The sequence below is a fragment of the Nicotiana tabacum genome, chromosome 1 (assembly GCF_000715075.1).
Source record: "Nicotiana tabacum cultivar K326 chromosome 1, ASM71507v2, whole genome shotgun sequence".
NCBI classification, from domain to species: domain Eukaryota; kingdom Viridiplantae; phylum Streptophyta; class Magnoliopsida; order Solanales; family Solanaceae; genus Nicotiana; species Nicotiana tabacum.
Window position 1 is genome coordinate 13,296,879 of NC_134080.1, and position 17,656 is coordinate 13,314,534.

Here is a 17,656-nt window from a genome sequence, read left to right on the forward strand (position 1 = left end):
CTATAGGATCACCCCACGCAATGCCCGGTAAACACTCCTCATTGAGGGGCTACACGTGATGTTAGAGCATAGTCATCATATCCCGTTCTACCCAAGTCCCTACCCTTGGTCATAGCCTAAAGCGTTCTAGTAACCTCGACAATGTCTTATGCATGCACTACCCGTCCTTTCTTTGTGGCCCTGGAGGTATTTTAGGACCTCTAAATCTGGGTAGTTCTAGACAACCCCCTAAGGTGTTTTAAAAGGAGAAAATTCTAGGCGACAGGCAAGAAAACATAGGACCTAACAGATAAATGCAGAAAGAAGCACTTAAGAGGCCCAAGTTTACCTCCACAAGTAATGCATATAAGCAGCACGTCTCAAATACAAACAAAATTAGTTTTTATTAGGGAAAAGACCTAAACAGGATATCTAAGTGGATGTCAATGCACAGAAATATGCAACTTTGTTTTTATAAACTTGACAGTAAGGTCCTAATCTGTTTGCCTACTGATTTTAAACCTGTTAAATCTGAACAACTTTAAGTAGCAAAAATACAGTTTCATAGTTGTAGAATTTAAAATCGCCCTATAGACTTGCCTAAACGCAGAATAGTGATGTCCTAAGAACATGATAACTACGTTGATATAGTAAAACAGTGAGCAGTTTTTAAAACAGACACTTGAGTTCCTATAGGCATGATTTCTAGTAGTAGTGAATGAAGGCAGTGTTTAAAAGTTCAATTAAAGAAGCGAACAATTGATTAAGCCAATTTCAAATGAAATAACACGAATTAGACTGACTTGTGTAACTAAATTGATTTTAATTCTATAGGCAGAATTTCTAATTTTATTCCCTATAAGGATGATATCTAGTTGTTAAGAGCTGATGTTAGAAACTTATAGGCATGATTTCTAGTGGAAACAAATGTAAATGCCCGTTGTAATAGAAACTAAACTTGATCACATTCTAAGGCATGATATCCAATTATAAAGCCATTCAGGTCCTATAGGCATGATTTCTATTATTGGAACCATTTAAACCCTATAGGCATGGTCACTAGTATGGTAAAGCAAACATAGCAAGTATATTAACAAGATCCTATAAGCATGGCTTCTACCCGTATCACCACACAGACATATAACTACCCACCCCTACTCACTAATCACCCCAATATTCGTTTACAAATAATTATTACAAACCAGCTGAATAAATTACATAAATAGATAAAAGAAAAGAAGAAGTTATACTTTAGGGAGCCTGAAGCAAGCCCAAATGATTTCCCCAAACCTCCAATAGCCTCAAATGCTAAATCCCATAGACAATATCATTGTCTAGGTGCGTCAGAGTTCTCTAAGGATATCAAGGATCCCGGGCAGTGCTCATACCTAGACTTTATAACCAGAACTGAGTAAGTACAGTGTGGAAGAGCCAGCTCCAGTGCATCAGAGTTTAGAGGGATCTGATAGGGATCCCAAGGCAGCCACACATTAGAGGGGCAGAACTTAAGGACCTAAGTGTAGAGTGGGAGTGCTTGACATGGTTTTGAAAAGCTTTAATAGGAAAGTAGTATTTGAAAAGACTCAGTTGAAGTAGTTTTGTAAATAGGAGAATTGTTCAGTAAAATAGTTTTTGACAAGAGTTGTGTAATCAAACAACCATAACAAACTTTCATATAGGGGGGATTGGAGGTTGGGAACACACAATACAAGTAAACAGCATTCTTTGCGATTAAGGGGGTAGCTAATAATGCAAACAATAAGACATGGATTTAGAGGTGCTAATTAGAACATAGTGACAGAATCATAGATGCTTTAGGGGGGTCATATGATTAGGAATAGCTAATGAGACAACATAGTAAGAATTTCAGAACCAACATAGAATCAAACAACTTAGAGTAACAAAATTACTTTGCAAAGAAAGGTTCATGCTAGAAACTAACTAGCAAGTAAACCAACATTCCAAGACAAGGTAGAGTCAAATTTAAACAGACTACTAGTTCACAAAACATGCGTTTCTAGAAGTCATAAGACATAGCTAGGTGAAGTAATAGGTCAATTACATGTTGAACAGCAAAACAATAGATAGAAACAGATTAGGAATATGATAAACTGAAGCAATATGAAACACATTGGTTTGAGAGCTTAAATTTAAAATCAGAACATACCAGCGAAGAAAGCAAACGAAAGGTAAAGAACAGGAGAGTGTAATAATTAGCCTTGGCTTGCAGCCAGCTAATCCAGTAACAATAATAAGTAACAAAGAAAGCAAGAGAACTTTTGAGTGTAAGAGAAATGTGAACTAATGTATGTATCTAAGACCGCAGAAGAGATCAATATATATAGTAGTTTGAAAACTAGGTAAAATAAGGTAAGAATCACAAAATTCAGTAATTATAGAACTCAGAATAAAATCAGTTCGAGTCCTCCCTTAATTAAGGGAATTAATTCAAACGGTAAAGGGCATATGACAAGTAAGAAAAGAAATCATACATAGCTTGAGTATAACAAATAAGGAAAGAATTTCGAACAGTGCAAGTACAGAACAGGTAATTAGGGCAAGGTTCAGAAAATTCTAATTAAGGAGATAGTCGGTAAGAATCAAGTAACAATGCAGACAGGGTAAGGGAAAGTTAGTTTAGGCAAGAAAATCAATCACATTGAGTAGAAAGTTGAGAATCGGAGGTTTAGAGGAAAGTTTTCAAATCAAACCAAGAAACAGGGAATTCAAAATCAATCAAAGAGAAAGTCATGAAAAGAGTTAGCGTTTAGCATATAAATAAAGTAAGACATGGATAGTCAAGAGTCGACATACAACTCTAGCAAACATGAAAGTTAAACAATACTGATTCAATGAGAAAGAGAGAAGTCTTGAATAGTCAAGATGAATACAAGCATATAGAATCAGTATAAGCTTAGGCTAAGAAACTCAGTAGAAGTATATCAAGGCAAGACAATCACGAGAAATCATAAGAACTCGAAAATGAGAACTGGTTAGTCAGGTTAATACATAGAACCAAACAAAGAGCCCTAAAAAATTAGGGTTTTCAGCATAGACAAGTTAATATTGTAGTAAACTTATAGAATCAGTCAAAATATGTGAGCAATAGAAGTTTAAACACAAATAATCATTTAAACAAAGTTTTAAAAAGAAGTTCCGAAAACCCTAATTTTAGAAGAAGATGAAAAACACTTGAAATCACATGATTCATGTAAAGAGTCTCAAGGATAGTGTAAAATATTCAAGAAACAAACTCAAATCGTAGCAACCCAAGGATATTCAAGAAATTACGGTTTCGCAAGAAACCCGTATAGAGATGAAGAAACTTGTCTAGAAACCCAAGGATCATAGCAAATATAGACTGATTTCGCTTGAAATCACACTGGAATAGCCAGGAACAGGCAGGAGATGAACTCTAGATGCAAGTTGGCATGGCCCTGGGCCCTTGAGGACCTTAGAGAAAGCAAGAATGGCATGAGAGAAGCCATTGGAAGCTTAAGAGACGATGAGAGGTCGGCGTTTGAAGATTAGGGTTAGGTTGAGAGTGTTTTGAGAGCAGAGAGGATTTTAGGGCGGGGGTGCATAGAAATGATTAGGGTTGGGGGTCGTTTGGAATTTAAAATGGTAAGTTTAACGAGGGTCGTTGATCTAAAGATCAACGGCCATGATCTGATGGGGTCTTAGGTCGGGTAGATATATTTAGGGTCTGGGTCGGGTAATTTGATCCGAAATTGGGCTGGGGTATTGGGTTGAATTGAGGCTGAAATTGAAATACAATTTGGCTAAGTTTTAAATAGCCAATTCGACCCTATATAATTTATAATGAATAATAAATAATTTCTAAAAAAATAATTTTGTGTACTAAAATAATTTAAAATAGCTATTTAACATTTTAAAAATATAGAAGATCATTTCATGCATAAAAATATAATTATGCATTGATAGAGCTAGTATTGCAAATATATGCAAATTAGCTTAAAATGCAAATGCAATTATAAAGAATGCACTAAAATACTTAAGCAATATGTTAGCATAAATATAGAATTTAGATGGCTAAATTACCACAATAATAATTTAAGGGATAATTATTGAAACTTTTATAAGTAAAAGGGGAAGAAATAAATTAATTTAAAGCCTTTAAAATTGTAGAAAAATTATAAAAAAGCTTGTGCATGCTTATATATGCATATGTGCTATTTGAAAGTATATATATGAATATTAAAAAATATATAAGGAAAAATTGGGTATCAACATACGTATACATAACTACGACCTTAGGTCCAAAGATGCATAAAGCATAAACTACGGCCTCATGCCCAAATATGCATAAAGTATGAACTACGGCCTCATGCCCAAATACAGGTGTTCAACATTCAGGATTTAAAATAAGAAACTGAAAATCATGCTACAATACATGATACTGAAATAATGAACCATACTGGGTTACATGATGCTGGAATGCTGAATAGGACTCGACTGGAGTATGTATTCATGATAAAATGATCTGTCATAACTAAGGCTCATGGGATATTGAGTGAATTATGAAACCATGTCATTGTAACGACCCGACTTGTCGTTTTGCTTTTTAGGACCTCGTTCCCCTAAATAAGACTTCCCGCACTTGCTTTAACTAATTTACGACCTGCGGGGATGATTGGTTCGGGATTTGGAAGAGTTTGGGTTGAAATAGGCACACTTGATTCCCTAAGATTTTCTTAAAAGTTAAGTTTGACTTTGGTCAACATTTTTAGTAAACGGACCCAGACTTGTGTTTTGATGGTCACGGAGGGTCCGTAGGAAAATATGGGACCTGGGCGTATACCCGGAATCGAATTCCGAGGTCCCTAGCCCGAGTAATAAATTTTTGTTAGAAACTGTTAAACTAAAATTCTAAGGATTTAATAAAATCAAATAATGCTTGATCATATTAGTATCGGGCTCTTATGTTGGTTCCGGAGCCCGGTACAGGTCCAATATAATATTTAGACTTGCACGCAAAATTTGGTGTCAATCCGAGTAGTATAAGTACGTTTCGGCGCGTTAGAAATGAATTTAAGAACTTGAAGTTCATAAGTTTGATTCAATTGGTTTTAGGGGGTGATTCTTAGATATAGCGTTATTTTGGGCATTTCGAGGGTTCGAGCGTGTCCGTTTTATGATTTCAAACTTGTCGGTATGTTCGGATGGGGCCCGGGGGCCCTGAGCGTCAATCGGACGAGGCTCGAGTGAAATTGGAAAAAAATGGCAAGGAGTTGAAGCCTTAGTTATCTGTCATAACCGCACCTGCGGTTGGTCAGCCGTAGGTGCGAGACCGCAGGTGCGGTCAACCCATCGCAGAAGCGGCTAAGGGGAGGAGCCCAGGAACCACAAATGTGGCTCCTTCTCCATAGAAGCAAATACGCAGGAGCGGCTCCATGACCGCAGAAGTGGCCCCAGCCCACCTGGCCCAATTCTGCAGATGCGGTCCCCTAACCGCAGGTGCGAAAATCGCTGAAGGCAGTGCCTTCATTTAATACGGGAATGTGTCATTTTTGACACATTTCCACCATTGTTTGGGCGATTTGAGAGCTTCCAAAGAGAGATATTCCACTTAGCATCTTGAGGTAAGTTCATCCTCTTTATTTCTAGTTTAATACTTGAACCTCGGGTAGATTAACACACAAATATTTAAGGAAACTTATGGGATTAGAGCAAAACCTAGGGTTTTGATAAAAGTTAGATTTAACCACAAAATTTGTTATGAAATGAAGTAGAAATCATATATTATTGATCCTTAGGTTATGAAGAACTACTTTCTTCGAAAAAATTCAGAATTCGGGAGCGTGAGTCTGGGGTCAGTGTAATGACCCGACCGGTCATTTTGAGCTTTTGCACTTTGCTCGCAAGCTCTAGGGCATGACTTGCCCCGTGTGATGGATTATGACTTATGTAAATCGTTGGTTTTAGTTTTCAAGTTAATCGGAATGAATTTGGAAGAACAGTTCTCAGTTTGAAGGTTGAAATTTGAAAAGTTTGACCAAGATTTGACTTGTTGGTATATGATTGCGGATCGGAATTTTAATCATTTGGTTAGCTCCGTTAGGTGATTTGGGACTTGGGAGCATGATCGGAATGCATTTTGGAAGTCCGTGGAAGGTTTAGGCTTGAATTGGTGAAATTGAGATTTCGGCGTTTTCCAGTTAATAGGTGAGGTTTTGATATAGAGGTCGGAATGGAATTCTGGAAGTTGCAGTAGTTCCGTTGTGACATTTGGGATCTGTGTGCAAAATTTCAGGTCATTCGGACGTGGTTTGGTTGGGTTTTTGATCAAAAGTGGAATTCGAAAGATTTTGTAATCCTAGGCTTGAATTTGATGTGATTTTGGTGTTTTAATGTTGTTTTGAGCGTTCCGAAGGTTGGAACGAGTTTTAATAAGGTTATGGGATATGTTTGTGCTTTTGGTTGAGGTCCCGGGGGCCTTGGGGTGATTCCAGATGGGTAACGGAAGAATTTGGAATTGAGTTTTGCAGCTGAAGCATTTGGTTTTATCAGAACCGCACCTACGTTTGGGAGACCACAGGTGCGATGATCGCAGAAATGTAAGGTAGTCGTAAATGCAGCCAATGTGAAGTCCTTCAAGAACCGCAGAAGTGGTGTCGTGGGCGCACCTGCGGTAGCGCAGGTGCGAGTTTTTAATCGCAGATGTGGTAATTGGCAAATTAATGAAAACCGCAGATGCGGCGGCTTGGATCTCAAAAGCGATACCGCAGAAGAGGGAAAAGGACCGCAGGTGCGAAAATGCCTGGGTCAGAAAGTATAAAAAGGTTCCCTTCGCGATTTTGAGTGGGTTTTCACCATATTTCATTCGGGAGAAAGCTTTGGGAAGCTAATTGAAGAGGAAATTCAAGAGGGTTTCATGGAGATAAGATTTTTGGACCCTAAACTTGTTTCTATAATGAATTTTAACATTTGTAAGCTTGAAATCCATGGAAAATTAGTAGCAAAAATGGGTAATTAGGGCTTGAAATTAAGAGACCTTTGAGTGGGGATTTGAGGGGCCATTTGAGGTCCGATTTTGATGCTCTTGATATGTATAGACTCGTGGGAGGATGAGGATTATATTGATGTGATTTTTGTCGGATTCTAAGGCGTGGGTACGGGGCCGGGTTTGAGCAATTTCGGGGTTTTTGATGTTAATGCAATATTTTCGAGTGGGCTTTGTTCCTTTAGCATATTTTAATGGTTATGTTCTGATTGTGGCTAGATTTGGAGCATCCGGAGGTCAATTCGTGACGGCAAAGGTATCGCGAGCTAGAGTTTGGACCGGATCGAGGTGAGTAATAATTGTAAATGATGTTCTGAGGGTATGAAACCCTGAATTGCACATCGTTGTGCTATATTGAGGTGATGCACATGCTTGATGACGGGCGTGGGGTCATGCATTGTTGGGGATTGTGACTTAGTCCATCCCAAATGACTATTTTACCACGTATTTTACTGAAATCTATTTGTGAACATCATTTTTGGGCTAAATGACATATTTGGGTGTCATGCCAACTATTTGAACCCTTAGGGGATTATTATTGGTATTTCCTTACTATTTTTGACTTTATACTTGTACTCAGTCGTTCTATAATTTATTGTTTTCATAACTCAGCCATGTTTACTCTATTTTAACATACTAAATGATATTTCAAATAATATTTTGGGCTGAGCACCATATTTTACTGTTGCCCGAGTGGCTTATGTGATTTTGACTGAGTAAGGCCGAGGGCTTGTGTTGTGAGGATACGTTTGGGTCGGGCTGCACGCCGCAGCGGTGATACACTAATTATGATTATGAGGCCGAGGACCTGAGATTTGTATGCCACGAGGTGGCTTGTTGATATAAGGCCAAGAGCCTAGTGATGATGCCACGAGATGGCTTGATATTGCGCTTGGGCCATAAGAGGCCCCTCCAGGAGTCTGCACACCCCCAGTGAGCACGGGTACCCATTATGATGTGAGATATAGCCCGAAGGACTGGTATTGTTGACATTGTGCCTGAGGGGCAATCCTTTATGTGCTTATCTGTCTTATTTGTCTGTCATTTACCTGTTTAATGGTGTATTTATGCCCGAGGGGCGGATTTTCTGTGCTTATTTATCCTAATTGCTTTGCATTCAATTGCTTAACTGTTGAAAAGTCATTCTTAAAGAAGTTTAAACAGAGCTACGATGTTTTAAGAGATTTCACAGCTTCATTGATTTCTTACTGGTTTTGTACTACTTCTATACAGCATGTTGATGTACTTTTCGTAATTTCCTATCACTAAGTCTTTAGTTATGATTATTACTCACTGAGTTGGAGTACTCACTTTACTCCCTGCACCCCGTGCAGATTCAGGCGTTGCAGATCCTACCAGTGCGAGTTGAGAGCTCCCGATAGATTTTGCAATCCACAAGGTAGCTGCTTGGCGTCCGCAGTCCCGTGTTTCTCCCCCTTATCATTTCTATCTCCTTATCAGACAGTTTGTAATAGTTTATAAACTTCTCAGACTTGTATTAGAACTTATAGATGCTCATGACTAGTGACACCCTGGTATTGGGCTGTGTTGGGTTGTTCTTTCACATATTGTATTGTTGACTGCTTAAATTTTGGGTCATCTATCATGTTTTAGACTTAATTCTCATTGTTAACTACATAGAACTGAAATGGGTAAGTGTCGGCTGGCCTTGTATTCATGAGAGGCGCCATCACGACCGAGTCCGGTTTGGGGTCGTGACAAGTTGGTATCAAAGCCTAAGCTACATAGGTCTCACGAGTCATGAGCAGGTTTAGTAAAGTCTCGCGGATCGGTATGGAGACGTCTATATTTATCCTTGAGAGGCTGCAGAATCTTTATGAAAAATTTCACATTCTTGAATCTTTAGCGTGCGTCCTTGATTCAGCTTGAAAAGTAACTCTTTAAATTCCTTCCACGCATTCGTATGCACGCATGAGCGCTCGGTGTTAGATATGCATTGATGTCTTGTGATTCCCTGATCGATGGGCGAGATGTGATCTCTGTGCATTGATGTTGGGCCAGTCTGGAGGAATCGAGATCGGATTTTGCCTATAGCTTGAGCCCTGAGTTGTTGATTGCGTGAGCGTGTGCTTCTGGATCTATATGTGCTGTTGTGTCCCTATTAAGGGAAGTAATGACTGGATAGCTACGTGATGAGGGTGATATGACTGTGAGAGGTATTCATATGATTTGGAAACGAGGAGAAGGGTCTGTTGGAGGATAGAAGGACTATTGGGTGATTGATTTCCATCTTGATTTGAGGTATAGCCCCGAGTTATAGGTGTGTGAAGAATCCTTTCATGCTTCCTAGTTGGGAGTGAAGTAAATCTCATGTTGCGGTATGAGTTCAGACTCAGGAAGAGTAAGTGACTACGTAATGGTTATGAAGGTGGAAGGGTACAAAGAAATGCTAGTTTGAGACAAAGCAGGTAGGTTATCTCCTGCGGAGTGTTCAGAGGTTGTGTGATCCTTATGTTATCCGTTAGAAGATCTCATTTACAAGTGAAACATATGTGTTGCAATTTAAATTTGGGTCACTTAAGAGAGTGGGTTTAACTGTTACGAGTGTGAATGTGAGACTTGCATAAGAGTTTAAGTACTATATGGTCTGTGTTTCACGATCTTATGAAGAATCAAGTTTAATCTCACTATGGTACTATGGCAGCAATAGAGTATATGCGTTATGAGTTATTGAGTGTGTTTTGATCTATGGCTTCGAGACAAGTGGGGGAGTCTACTATTGATTAGTTGATTGCACGGCTATGTGCTATGTTGGTTCCAGTTTGAGGCATACGGGAGAATCAGTATGGCCTACGGAGATTGAGACCGAATATGGCTCGAGTAAAGGAACATTCTTGACAAAGGTTATAGTATGATTCATGGGTGTGTGAGAATCACGGAATGTCGTGACTTGTTGTTGGTAAAGGATGCTCGGTGCATAGAGCAGGAAGTTGCTTGGTTGTTTTAGGATGAGGTTACACTCTGCGGTGTTGGAGTGCTAATGAGGCACAGGTTGTTCGGTTCGTTTGGTCAGGCTAATTGCAGTTTGAGTAGAGTGAATGACTCTCGGGAATGGTTCTAAGGGGGTTTTCAAGATTTTTCATGTAATAAGTGGAAATTTCTAAGTTGTATTTTTGGCTAGAAACTGAAGTTTGCATTGGAGGGTGTCAAGATTTGTGGCATTTCTATATCAATTATGGGATTTTATGTATCAATATCAGGAAGGTGAAGGTAACGGATTTAGATTCGCAGGAAGTCTCTTTAGAGTAAAGTATTTTGAATGTGGTGCTTTTGGGAATATCTAAGAGAGTATTCAGCGGCTTATCAGTCTTAGACGGTGTGGTTTTGTGTTTGGGCCTCGTGTGGTGAGTCTGGGTTGAGGAAATGTGGTGTTATAGCAAGAAGAAGTATCAAGCTGACGGTAGATCAGATGGAACCTGGATAGATGGGATAGCTTGGTAGTAGGCAAGATAGGCATGGTAAAGATGTGGTCAGTTCTTTGGATATTTACGAGGTAATGAGTTTCTACAAGTGTTTCGCGGCAATTCTCTTGGGTTTTTAGTGGCCTGCATAGCTTGGTTGAGCTAGAAGGATTCAGTCCTGACGGTTTAGTTTTGTGCGAATGGAATTCGGAAAGTTCTTGATGATTTCTACCACAGTTAGAGGTGTATATTTTCCACGGGCATAAGGAGCATGGGATGTATAGTGATTTTCTCCCAGATAGGGTCCAATGGAAAAGTTCTTGGCTAGTTGAGTACGTAGTTGCGTGTGGATCGGAATGAATATGAAGTTCTCATGTTTACTTTAGGATGGTATGGTATATGCGGTATGTTGTGCAGGACTTAGATTTGCATGCGTAAGGTCACGGATCAGTTCTGAAAGGAAGGTCACAAATTCTTAGGCAGCACGGGCAGCTTCAGATAATTAAGGAAATGAGCTCCAGATAATTAGGGAAATGAGCTTTAGATGATTGGGGAAATGATCTTCAGATGATTAAGGAAATGGTATTGCTAACTGGGAGGTTTGACGAGGGAATATGTTTTAGAAAAAGGCAATGTGATTAAGTTGATGGTACTTCGGTAGTATTGTAGCACTCTCTTGTTAGATCGACTGTTGATATTCGAGTTTGCTTGGTGACACAGAAGAATTTTAGAGTATCTCTCGTGGAATGATTGGGTATTAGAGGTGTGGTATGTATTCGGACGGCGGAATTGGGATCGGATATGGTGATTCATGTGCCATATGGATTTGGAAACGGGAAGTTCTCACAAACAGGATTATATTGGGGTTGTGGTTCGTGTGTATCGGCATTGTATAGTGACTATCGGGGTTTGGAGACCCGAGTGGATATTTTGCTGCTTGGTATGTTTGACTATGACACAATATTAGGGGCAGACTGCTTGTCTCCGTGTCGTGTTATTCTGTACTATTGCGCTAAGGCGACGTTGTTGTCTATGCCGGGAATGCCACGAGTTGAGTGGCAAGGTCCGACGGATTATGTTCTTAATAGGGTGGTTTCATAATTCGAAGACCCAGCGGATGGTTGGGAAGGGTTGTCTTTCTTATTTGGCCTTCGTGATGGATGTCAGTGCAGAGACTCCTACCATTGATTCAGTTCTAGAGATGGGGGACTTTTCTAGATGTGTTTCCTGCTGCCGGCCATGTCACCAGATAGGGTTGTTGATTTCGGTATTGATTTGGTGTTGGGCACCATATCGTATGGCACCGGCAGAGTAAGAAGAGTTAAGGGAGTAGCTTCTGGAACTCCTTGATAAGGAGTTCATTGGTAGACCTATATGGATGTGTGTTCTGCATCGAGATGGCTTTGTTGACTTTGAGTCGCTATTGGTGAGGGATGTGTTAATTCGGATGTTATTGAGCTATTAGTGTTTTGAGGTGATCTATGAATTACTTATCTGTGTTGCGAGATGTTATGATTTGTTGGTTATAGGCACAGATGATGTGGTTCCATTGGGTTTTCATAGTAGAAGTCGAGCAGGAAAGAGTACTGGGTATTTCTCAGTGGATGGCGTATCGGTTGTGTACCTTCGGGTATGTGTAATGATATGTCAATTGCTTCGCGGTGGTTATGATGATTGCTTTGGCTCTGGACATCAAATTGCGCGTGGTTGTCGATTTTGAGCAAAGTGATTGGAGGTGTGTCATGTGGACCAGTGTTTGGATAAGGTTGCGCATTGTAGCGAAGTTTTTTGAAGGTATGACCTTTCGGGTTAGATTCGTGTGTTCTATTTCTACGACATGTGATGGGTTCTCAGCATTGTGTTGTGGTGGTACTGGTGAGCTTGTGGTACAGCTCTTTCATTCGAGTCATTTTCATGATTTGAGTATGTCCGGATTGTTGCTTATTGGTGCACGAATTGCGCAAGTTGTGGCTTTAGTCTGTATTGAGGTGTCATGTCGCTAGAGTAGTTGTGTTGGATTAGATGAGATCGTTGGGATCTAGAATGAATACAAATGGATTCGGTTTTAGCGTGTGGGAAGGATAACATCAAGGTTCGGCTCAGAGATTTGCTATAGTCCTTGCCAAAGGAGAAGTGGCTTCATGAATGGTTGATCTGAGAAATGGTTATGGTTTATTGCGTATTTCATTTATCATTGGCAGTATATGAAAGTGTTGGGATGAGACTTTAGTTGATAAAAGGTTTTCTATCAGGATTCGATTGTTGTGTGCAGCTGTTGTGATTAGAAGTTATCGCTACAAGCGTTTGAGTTATGTGGTATATCATGTAATTGCATCTGAGGTTGCTGGTATGGGTTATTACAGCTTGTTTGGGCTTATTCAGAGTATAGATGTGAGATTCTGATCTGGTGGATGATTTTGGAAGTAGAAATGTGGTTCTAAGGTTTATGGGCTAGGTTGGATTGTGAAATTTTAGTTACATTGTGTTATCGGACCTATATGAGATAAGGTGACGTGGGATCACCCCCGGGTATGTGCATGGTAAGGTTACACAGCGATTTAATGGTTTTCAAAATAACTCTGGGCACGTTTGCGGATGAATGTATGTGTAAGTGAGGGAGAATGTAACAACCCGACCGGTCATTTTGAGATTTTGCACTTTGCTCGCTAGTTCTCAGGCATGACTTGCCTCGTGTGATGGATTATGACTTATGTAAATTGTTGGTTTTGGTTTTCAAGGTAATCGGAATGAATATGGAAGAACAGTTCTCAGTTTGAAGCTTGAAATTTGAAAAGTTTGACCAAGATTTGACTTGTTGGTATATGATCGCGGATCAGAATTTTTATGATTTGGTTAGCTCCGTTAAGTGATTTGGGACTTAGGAGCGTGATCGGAATGCATTTTGGAAGTTCGTGGAAGGTTTAGGCTTTAATTGGCGAAATTAAGATTTCGGCGTTTTCCGGTTGATAGGTGACATTTTGATATAGAGGTCCGAATGGAATTCTGGAAGTTGCAGTAGTTTCGTTGTGACATTTGGGATGTGTGTGTAAAATTTCAGGTCATTCGTACGTGGTTTGGTTGGGTTTTTAATCAAAAGCGGAATTTAGAAGATTTTGGAATCCTATGCTTGAATTTGATGTGATTTTGGTGTTTTAATGTTGTTTTGAGCGTTCCGAAGCTTGGACCGAGTTTGAATAAGGTTATGGGATATGTTTGTGCTTTTGGTTGAGGTCCCGAGGGCCTCAGGGTGATTTCGGATGGGTAACGAAAGAATTTGGAATTGAGTTTTGCAACTGAAGCATTTGGTTCTGTCATAACCGCACCTGCTGTTGGGAGACCGCAGGTGCGATGATAGCAAAAAAGTAAGGCAGCCGCAGATGCGGCCAATGTGAAGTCCTTCAGGAACCATAAAGGAGGTGTCGTGGGCGCACCTGCGGTAGCGCAGGTGCGAGTTTCGCAGATGCGGTAATTGGCAAATTAATGAAAACCGCAGATGTGGTGGTTTGGGTTGCAGAAGCGGGAAAAGGACCGCAGTTGCGAAAATGCCTAGGTCAAAAAGTATAAAAAGGTTCCCTTCGCGATTTTGAGTGGGTTTTCACCATATTTCATTCGGGAGAAAGCTTTGGAGAGCTAATTGAAGGGGGAATTTAAGAGGATTTCATGAAGGTAAGATTTTTGGACCCTAAACTTGTATCTATGATGAATTATAACATTTGTAATCTTGAAATCCATGGAAAATTTGTATCAAAAAATGGGTAATTAGGGCTTGAGATTAAGAGACCTTTGAGTGAGGATTTGAGGGGCCATTTGAGGTCCGATTTTAATGTTCTTGATATGTATAGACTCGTGGAAGGATGAGGATTATATTGATGTGATTTTTGTCAGATTCCGAGACGTGGGTCCAGAGGCCGGGTTTAAGCAATTTCAAGATTTTTGATGTAAATGCGATATTTTCGAGTGGGCTTTGTTCCCTTAGAATATTTTAATGGTTATGTTCTGATTGTGGCTAGATTTGAAGCATCCGGAGGTCAATTCGTAAGGGCAAAGGCATCGCGGGCTAGAGTTTGGACCGGATCGAGGTGAGTGATAATTGTAAATGATGTTCTGAGGGTATGAAACCCCGGATTGTACATCGTTGTGCTATGTTGAGGTGACGCACACGCTTGATGACAAGCGTGGGATCGTGCACTATTGGGGATTGTGACTTAGTCCGTCCCAAATGACTATTTTACCACGTATTTGACTGAAATCTATTTGTGAACATCATGTTTTGGGCTGAATGCCATATTTAGGCCTCGTGCCAACTATTTGAACCCTTAGGGGATTGTTAAAGGTATTTCCTCACTGTTTTTGACTTTATACTTGTACTCAGTCATGCTATAATCTATTATTTTCATAATTCAGCCATGTTTACTCTGTTTTAACATACTAAATGATATCTTAAATGATACTTTAACACTTAAATGATATTTTGGGCTGAGCACCATGTTTTACTGTTGCCCGAGTGGCTTGTGAGATTCTGACTGAATAAGGCCGAGGGCCTATGTTGTGAGGAAACACTGATTATGATTATGAGGCCGAGGGCCTGAGATTTGTACGCCACGAGGTGGCTTGTTGATATGAGGCCGAGAGCCTAGTGATGATGCCACGAGATGGCTTGATATTGCGCTTGGGCCGTAAGGGACCTCTTCAGGAGTCTGCACACCCTCAGCGAGCGCGGGTACCCATTGTGATGTGAGATATAGCCCGAGGGGCTGGTATTGTTGACATTGTGCCTGATAACTAGGGATTTTGATGCATTTTATGCTCCTTCTTGCTTATGTTTTGATTAGAAATTCGTACAAAATAGTCCCAAAGGGCTCACAACTTGTGCTTGATTGCAGGTTTGATCAACAAAATGACAAGATGTCAAAGATCAGCTCAAAAGGAGTGAAATTTGCTCAAGTACCAAGACAAGACAAAGCTTAGGCAAAACAGGCACAATGCGGCCGCACCCCATTCTGTGTGGTCCGCACAAGGAGGTTCAGAGAGGTGGTATTCAAGCAAAAAGGGCAATGCGGACGCACTAGGTTTTGTTCCATCTACACTAGGATCAATGCGGCCGCACTCGATTTAGTGCGGTCCATAGTAAAAAGGATCAGAGAGTTGCCAACTTCCGAGTTTTAAGCCAATACGGTCCGCACTCCATTTCATGCGGACTGCACTAGAAGCCTCTGCGGCCGTAGTCCATTCTCTGCGGTCCGCAGTGCCTGAGTTCAGAGAGATGTTTTTTCAAGTGATGAGCTGTAGTGCGGCTGCACACCATTTTGTGCGGTCCGCACTAGCCCTGCAGGGGTATTTTTGTCTAGATTTTTCAGCTTAGTATAAATAGCTTCTTTTTCCATTTTTAGGGTATCAGATAGTTTTTAGTTGTAGCTGCGCTCGTGGGTTCGAAGTCTTTAGCTATTTTGAGCAATTTTTTCTACATTTCAACATTGAATCTTATTATTTATCTTAGTAATTCATTAATATGAGTTGTTCTTCATCTATTTCTTACTTTTCTTCTTCAATTATGAGTAGCTAAACCCATAATCTAGGGTTGTGGCTCAACCCTAGGGTGAATAATTGATGGGTCTTGTGTTTTAGGGCTAGATTGACTATGGGTGTTTGATATTTTGGATAATTTCATGTTTAATTGTTGAATTAGTGGTTGCAAATACGTGTTTGTGTTTAGTTGACTTGAGCTCTTCTTGAGAAAGAGAGCTTGAGTCTCTGAAATTGGTCCAATAACGAATTGGGGCGCACTCAAGAGATTGATAGCTCCAATTAAAGGGTTAAACCTTGAGAGAGTAATACCCAACTTGAACATTGATTGCTTGCGCAAATTTGCATACCCAATTGGTCTTGAGAAAGTCAATTCGGGCAAAATCACTCGAATCATCGAGAGGTGTAGAGTGGGTAAAATCGTGCAACAGTTATATCATACTCCCCAAATATGTCAACCATGCCTTAGACTCAAGTACCCGGTAATTGACCACCTAGGCGGAAGTCACTACCCTAGTGCCTTTTAAACCATTTGAGCAACCCGCAATATTTTAGTCTTAGCTTATTCTAGTTTAATTCACCATTGTAGTTTGATAAAAGTAGTAGTAGAACAAAAACCCAAAAATGTTTAGAAGTGTAATTTGGAACACGTACAAAACCCTAAATTAGAGAGATACCCGACTCCAACTTCTATCTCTCTGTGAAAATCGATCCCGACCCTAAATCGGGTAAAAGCTGCTTCGATCCTCTCTCGCTACTCAATAGTAGTGCAGGATAGGCTTCGATCAATTTTTTGGTGCCGTTACCGGGGAGCTAACAGTTTTGGCTATCTATTTAGTTAGTTTTGTGTATTGTTCTTCTTTCCTTATTCGTTACTAACTTGCTTGTGTCATAACTCAGGTACCAAATGGCAGCGAACAACGCTAATGACCCTCTTGGAAATGTGATTGCGGGGTAGGAGGTGGATGATGTCGGAGATGATGAGGTGCCTCTTGTACTTCAAGGACAATGTAGAGTCCGCCAGGCCAATGCGAATGATAATAACAATATTCCAGACCCTCCTCCGCCACCTCCAAGAGTGGCTCCTAGAGTGCTTCCGAACCAAGGCTATGCAAGTGCTATTGTCTCACCCCAAATCCGGGCGGGCAATTTTCAAATAACCAATGTGATGCTGACTTTACTAGATGAGTGTGGGTACTTCATGGGCTCTGCAAATCAAAATGCTTGCAAACATCTCAAGGGGTTCATGGATACATGTTGGGGGAGCAAGCAAACTAATGTGTCCGAGGATGCTCTCCGATTAAGACTCTTCCCATTCTCACTTAGGGGGAAGGCATTGGATTGGCTCGAGGGACTTCCCAACCATTCCATCACTACTTGGGATGAGTTGGCAGATAAGTTCATTGCTAAATTTTTCTCACTGGGGCATATGGCGGAATTGCGAGATGAGATATTGTCCTTCAAGCAAGAGCCCACGGAACCTTTGCATGAGATTTGGGAGCGTTATAGAACAATGGTGAAAGAATGCCCCAACAATGATATGACCGAGGCTATGATCCAACAAACTTTCTGCTGGGGCATTAACACCACAAACCAATGCGTAGTGAACCAACTTTCCGAGGGCAACTTTATGAAGTTGTCATATGATGAGGCATGTGATATACTTGACGAGATGGATGACACTTCTTCTTCATGGCAAAGTAGAGCC